The sequence below is a fragment of the Botryllus schlosseri genome, chromosome 10, assembly GCF_051294905.1.
Source record: "Botryllus schlosseri isolate E-star chromosome 10, Bs_hap1, whole genome shotgun sequence".
In the NCBI taxonomy this organism is placed as follows: Eukaryota; Metazoa; Chordata; class Ascidiacea; order Stolidobranchia; family Styelidae; genus Botryllus; species Botryllus schlosseri.
The window spans coordinates 11,022,632-11,030,323 of record NC_137245.1 but is presented as its reverse complement, the minus strand read 5'-3'; the positions used below and the strand labels follow the sequence as shown (position 1 = coordinate 11,030,323).

The following is a 7,692-nucleotide window of genomic DNA, read 5'->3' as shown; positions in this document are numbered from 1 at the left end:
ATTTCCATATTTTGAGAAAATGACTCGAGTCAAGTCAAGTCATCAGAAAATCGTGACTCGAGTCAGTACAACCTTGATCTGTGGTCCTTTTGAATCCATTCTAAAATTCAATATTGCCTAAAGAGGAAACGTTTCAAACGTGTTTTGAATCAATATTAAATTCATATCAAAGTCCATGCACCTCTTTCTCTGATTTTCTCTAATTTTTTTTATTCATGTTCATATAATAAACATTTAAAAAATTCTTCTCCTGTAGCAATGCGGCTACTGGTTGGAATCGAACCAAATTTGGTGTACAGGCGTCAATTAGGTAACCTAACAATTTTATCAAGTAGCCAGTACGATTTGAGAAAAAAATTCTTTTTGAAGACCCCTAGCGCACATATCAGATGACTTGGGAGTTTCGAATCCAATCCAAATTGTCTACTAAACGTTTATACCTCATGGTTATTTTTTCAATTTTAGGATGCTACTATACAAGATCATGTCAGGGCGTTTCAACCAAGTCGACGTCGCATTGAACCATAAAACCGTATGCTGCGAAACAGTGATGGATCGTTATCAAACAGCACATATTGCAAGGTAATCATTAGCATCTAGCTAAATTGCTAATTTCCATGTATAAGGTACGTCAAGGTTTTTTAATCAGACCTGTATCTGTGGTCGCTTTGAATCCATTCTGAAAGTCAATATTGCCCAACCAGTCAAGTGGAAGTAGAATACGAAATGTCGAAAAATAGACAAGTATGGTAAGCAGTTCTTCGGAGGTTTCTACTTTGAACATTGTGATATGAATCTTCGCGACTAATATAAAATTACTAGTGGCATATGACACTACTAACATAAAGAATCTTCAAAAATATATTCGCTTATTCCTGACACAGGCGGTGTTGCCAGACTTGGACAACTGTAGATCAGTGATGAGCATCGGAGCGGAGTCGGAGTGGATTAGGAGCGGAGTTTTGCCGATTTTGTGACAGTCGGAGCGGAGTCGGAGTCTACTACAGATATTTTTTCGGAGAATGTCGGAGTATTGTAACTTTTGTCTCCGATATCTTTGGATAGCTCTGACCAGAATACACTATTGATTATGATTACAAACCAAAACGCAGACAGTTGACACCTTGTAAAGTTGTAATATGACGGGTAACATGCAAAAATGATTGCCAAGTGCATAAAAATTAGCCATCTGCACTGCAATTGGGGGCTGGAGAGTAAACAATACTGTGAGTCAACCACATTATCACATGTACCGTGTGTACCATGTACCATGCTTGCCACTGTTTCGGATACTTGACGAGATTCATCGGAGTATCTCGGAGTCTGGGATTGAGCTCTTCGGAGTCGGAGGGAGTTTTCCTCAGACACTTAAGTTGTCGGAGGGATTCGGAGTCTCGAAAAGCACTATCCGCTCATCACTGCTGTAGATACTCTGGTTGTTTAATTATCCTAATTGAAGCTATTCTGATTTGTGAAATGTTTCTATGCTCTAATTCCAATTCTAATCGAATGTATGAAATCTTTCTATGGTCTAATTTTAATTCTAATCTAATGTCAGATTTTCCTGGAAATGCTACAGGAGAACTGTATAGTACGAAACAAGCCAAGCTTGCTGTACAGTAGGGGTGTTAAAAATGACTTTTCATTCTCAAATTCTTCTGGCTACTTGATAAAATTGTTGGATTACCGAATTGAAGCTTACACACCAAATTTGGTTCAATTCCAACCAGTAGCCGCATTGCTACAGGAGAAGAAAGTTTTTATTTATTATTTAAAAATTAGTAAAATAAATTCAAAATTTTCTGTTCACCCATGAAATTCTAAGGTTGTCTATAGAAACGATGCCCACCAAATTTGGCTCAATTCAAATCAGCCGAAACGGAGTTATTGATATCTAATAATTTGGATTTGACTACAATAGTATTTACGGTGGGCATAATTGCGATAAATGATTAAAGAATCGGTCACCGTAAATACTATTTTATTCAAATCCAAAATTTTGCGACGGCAATTACTCCGCTTCCACTGGTTGGAATTGAGCCAAATCGGTTGAGCATTGTTTCTATAGACAACCTAACGATTTAATGGGGTGAACAGAAAATTTTAAATCTTTTTTTTATATTTCCATATATTAAATAAAAAACTTTCTTCTCCTGTAGCAATGTGGCTACTCGTTGGAATCGAACCAAATTTGGTGTGCAGGCTTCAATTAGGTAACCTAACGATTTTATCAAGTAGCCAGTAGAATTTTAAATAAAAAGTCATTTTTGAACACCCCCTACTGTACCGTAGACATTTGCTATTCTCATGCTCATAAGATGAACTATGATTTGATAATAACGGAGTTTGATTCAACTTTTCGCGATTTCAGTAATTCTTATTCTAAATCTAATTTGCGATGCCTTAGCAAGTGAAACATCTGATTTTTTGTAAGTACTTTGTGAAAATATATATACTTTGTAACGGCTTATATTTTTGTGGTCTTTCGTTAAGTTATGCATGTTAACATATGTGCCTGTTAATTGGGTTGTGAATATGCAGGGCATGGTATGGTATGGTATGGAAGTATGATATGGTATGGATCGATATTTTGGTATGGAATATGGAACAATGCAAGTAGGCTATGGTATGGAATGGAAGATTTTAATCTAAGGTATGGAGCGACATTTCCAGTGACGTGCGGTCCAATGAGGCAGGTGAGGCAGTGCCTCACCTGTCGTCAGCGTCAGGGCGAATAAGTGAAAATTGTGAAACCCCTCCATGAGTCGATGATTATTGATATTTTACATCGATGTTCATAAATAACTAAATTTGAACATTTTTTCACACAACATCATCAATTTTCATAATTATTATTCAAAAATACATCGCGAAATGAGGGTTGCGGCACAGGTGAGGCACGGGCGGGTCGTGCCTCACCTGCGACAATGCAATTCATCATAAATAGCTCGGAATTCATAACAACTGGTATTAATCAAATGCTATCGTCACACTGATTCCGAAAATACAAATATTAACAGTGTCAGACCACCAGAACCCCCTCAAAATCGCCAAGGGATGTGACATTCGGCTTTATTACAAACAATGCCTTCGCAGAAAAACAATGGCCAGGTGAGGCAGAAACGAATTAGTCTCATGCACTATTCGCTAACAATTGGACAATCGCAGTACAATAAAACGCGCTATCGATTTCAGAATACAACAGTCTTGACTAGAGCCCGACCGATTATCGGCTCGCCGATAATATCGAGTCGATATCACGCTTGGAGAGAAATATCGGTATCGGCCATTGAAGGTAAAAAAATATCGGCCTTTTTCGTGACGTCACAACATGGTGGCAGGGAGTCAGAGAAGTCGATAGAAGACGTGAGGGTGGTAAATTATAAAAATAAATGGCCAAGCTGCATATAGTGCATGCTGCATAGAGGGCAGTAGGCGTTCCTATCTGAAAAATATTGTAGATAACTAATCACCGTTATGCCCCGCTGACTTCGTGGGAATCCCCCTGCAGTAATCAATCGATCACCGAAGACAGAGAGCAGCTGGATCCTGGATGGATAGTTGTCTGCAGAAGATTTCAATCAGTAAGAGAAATGAGAACTTCAATCATGCTGGGCTGGCCCTCGTGATGATAGAGAAAAGCGTCGCGTCGAAACGTTTCTCTGAAGATAGTGCTATTGGTTCGGTACCAACAGAGCTAATTATACCAGTAATGTATGAAGTCGTCTGACACTCTGACTGAGGGCTGAGACCTGCGGGGCCACCATGATAGGAAATGTGCGAGCATAGAGGGCAAGAAAATCAAGCAAAGGTGGAGTAAAGCCAACAACAGATCCGAACATTTTTGATTCCATGATGACATTGGCCAATTCTGACAAAAGAGCGTAAAATATTGATCAATTGATTGTTGAAATGCTGGTCATGGTCAAGGCCCAAGGGGGATGGGTGGAGCAGTTGCAGACATGGACAATTTGAGTTGTTTTCAACTTTCTCTTCAGCTATTTGTTGATGATGTGCTGAAGGCTCCAGGTGCTCTGCCAGAAGAATATCAATATTTGGTGAAACCATTGAAGGAAAGATCCCCTGCAAGGGAGCGGTGGAACCGAAATGAAGAAAGATTTCCAATCCTTGCTGTTCCACTAGGTACCAAGTGAAAGACTGCTCACTGTGTTTAGTACTATATACATCATTTATGAAAGACCACAGAAGTTCACTCCTTGGAGAAAGCGCCGAGAAATTGTGCTTCGTGAACTGTAAACTGCTGGATTGGTGCTTTTGATATATTTTTATAGCCCCTAGATCATTTATTTCATGTTCAAGCATATCAATGGCTGTAAAGTTGTTGAAATAAATGCTCTGAGGTGTTAAATATGGGCCTTGTGCTAGATTCCATACATTTTGAATATCGGCTGAATATATCGAGGTTATCGGTGGAGGTACTGGATATCGGTGTTATCGGTATCGGCTCAGAAATCCAATATCGGTCGGGCTCTAGTCTTGACTCTTGACTGTCTTGTAGGAATTATATAGTAGCGACGGACAATACGTAATGCGGAGCAAATACATACCCTTACTCATGTAGCTGCGCTGCATGTTATTTATTTTCCGTTAAATTGTGGTATGTGATAGCTACTTCCATAGGCTGCATTGTCGTTGCTTTATGCTTTGAATAATTTATACCGGTACTTGAAGAGATAGTAATTATTATCCGTCTAAACTTGCCCATTTAGCACAATAGCGACCAGTCCTACATGTATTGTATAATGTGGAATTGCAACGGCTATCAGTGTGCAAGGAAAATGCTCTCTCCACCCGCTGCTGTTGTTATTCACATTTTGGATCTCTTTACGTGCGTGTGTGTTTGTGTGTGGGGGGGGGAGGGAGGCGTGCCTCACCAGCCATGAACCTCACCGCACGTCACTGGACATTTCCATACTTCCATACTTAGGTATTTTATACATTTAATCGTGATCTGTGCAAGCTTCATGAAGCGTACGTTGATCGCTGTGCACGGAATATGATCGCTTTTGTTATTATGTGTGAACGTGAACTATTGAATGCTGTGTAGGAACAAATACACGCTTGTGTAACGGTTTTAGGAGCACTTGGAATGACATGATTTTGTGATGTAATTATGACAATTCAGTAATGTTGATCCGATATTCTATTGAGTCTAGACACGACTTCTCCGAGCAAAGTCTATGGTGTGACGCAATAATTGGTATTGTGGGCTACTCCAACTACCTCATTCCTTGAGTGACGACAGCTTACAAGCAATCATGATGCAGCGTTCTAATTGCTCAATGTGATTGATAATTACATTTCTTCTGAAATATTGTCCGCACATTTATACTATTTACATAGCGAGATATCTTATTGGTCATATTTCAAACGATCTCACATTAGGATTATAGATCAGGGAGTGGGGTAGATATAGTTTGAAATTCTCGCCACGCTAACCTCAACCAAATACTGTACTAATAATCACGCAGATCGCTGCAGTATTGATTGCCTGTAGCTGGGACATTTTATGGGTGCGCGGTGCGCCTATATTATAAATTATTTTGCGAGTATCAACTTCAAACTTGCATGCGCCTCATGCCAATGTACCGGAAATGCGATGGTATTCTTATGGAGCAGGGGCGGGCAACTTCTCCAGTCAGCGGGCCGGATATAGGAAAATTAAGTACTTGGCGAGCCGGATTGCTGAATGAATACATTATTCGCGCATATATATAAGGGATAAATCGTTTAATGAATGTATTTCATCGACAGCAATATGTCACTTCAGAGCCATTTCTCGCCGATAATGACAATACAATGTGGATTTGAGAACAGCATTGTCATACAGTCTGCTTCTCCATGTCTGCTTCTCTCTGATCAACTAAATCACGGTGCAAAGATTTTAAAGCGTTTGATAAGCCCGGTACCCAAAATTTACCAAGATTTGAATTCATTATGGTTGAGTACATCGTAAATGCCGATAATGCAAGTCTTCTCGCTTCGACGAACTTACGCGTAAGCTCCACTCTCGCACGCTGCGCAGTACGTACACCTATATAATATCATACAGTCACTAAAATTTGACGTTTAGGCAAGTATAGTGGGGAATCTCGGCAGACTGGGGCTGCGGGCCACATCATCATGCAAGACGGGAAACTGTCCGCGAGCCGGACAAAATCTCGTCGCGGGCCGTATGTTACCCGTCCATTTTATGGACTGTCCTCGATAACAATCTGCTGACTATCTCATTTTGCTCGCGGAAGCTGCAGAGTAGACGTACACGGCACTTCACCATCGTGAACTAACCCTCACCTAAACAGACTCTGTAAAACTATTACCAGGAATTAGATTCGCATCATGGCTAGTGCAAAATGACATCCGAAATATCAATAATATAGGTGCTAGAAAAAGTACTATACTTATGATATTGAAGTATTTGAAAGTATGGAATATTTATCAAGTATGGTACGGAACAATGTTGGTATGGTATGGAAAATTGCAAGTATGGTATGGAGAGAGTAAGGCAAGTATGGAGTATGGAAAATTGTCGTTCCATACCATACCATACCATGCCCTGTGAATATGCATTTTGGTTTCAGGATGATGCCACAAGTTCTTGCTGACGATAGTGACTCAACCTTCGTTTTACAAGAGTGTTTTGCGAAAACCTGGAGGAGGCGACTTCCCGATATTACATGGGCGATGTTCTTCGAGCAATATTTTCAGTGAATATTTTTCTCCGTCGCTGGGATCTCTGTTTTTGTTATTTCACGAAATATGTTTCCATTTTATGTTATTATGGTTCAATTGATATCGTATATATGCAATCAAGACTGTTTACTTGCAATAGTGTGCCATTTGGAAGAAGATACAGGATATCAAGTAGGGTGTATATATTGAAATTAAACCCCTATCAATTCTAATGGGTAGGGTGAGATATCCGATGTACACCGCAAGGAATGGGGTGAATCTGGTCATATACACCCGCAGGGTTATGTAAGTTCTGTTTTCGTGTACCACCTTTTGGGGTGTGTATAACCACTCTTTTCGCTAAGAGTGTGGGGACGGTGTGAACCTCTAAAACAGGGGTGGGCAAACTTTTGAGCTCGCGGGCCGCAGTCAACATCTGAATCCATTCGCGGACCGCACTATATAAAATTGGGATTATAAACCAAAACGCAATATTGATATTTGATTATATAATGAGGACATGGAAATAATATATGTGCTTATTCAGAACAATTCAAACAATGCTTTGATGATATCGTACACGCGTCAGAAACATATAGTGGCGAGATTTCATAGGCTGGCGGACCTCAAGAACCAATTTGTCAAAACTATAGAGATGAAAAACGGTTGGCCCGATTCTAAGAACAGAATTGAAATTTAACTCTGTGAGCAATGCGCAGCTCCCCGGTCTGTGCGTTACAAGCAGCATGCAACGAGCCCCCTCTTCACCTTAGACATAAATATCTGTGTATGAACTATCGCTGTTACCTACTCAAACAAAATACAGATCAACATTCCGCACTTGGGCTATTGCAAGAGTCATGGCACGAGATATATGGGCTAATTAGACCTAGCTTTGTCACGTATAACATTCACTCCAACGTCCCGTTGTTTCGGGAAATTTCAGTGGAGAAAACCCTCTCCCACTATCAAGCTCCGTGGCTGGCACGGCCACCAATC

General features: G+C 40.2%; 1 long non-coding RNA gene across 1 annotated transcript; it reads left to right on the top strand.

Annotated features, from left to right (window-relative positions):
- Positions 1 to 445: 445 nt before the first annotated feature.
- Positions 446 to 7,692, top strand: LOC145449130 (uncharacterized). The gene is made up of 2 exons (XR_013918146.1): positions 446 to 582; positions 6,603 to 7,692. It is a non-coding gene; the product is annotated as an uncharacterized LOC145449130 (long non-coding RNA).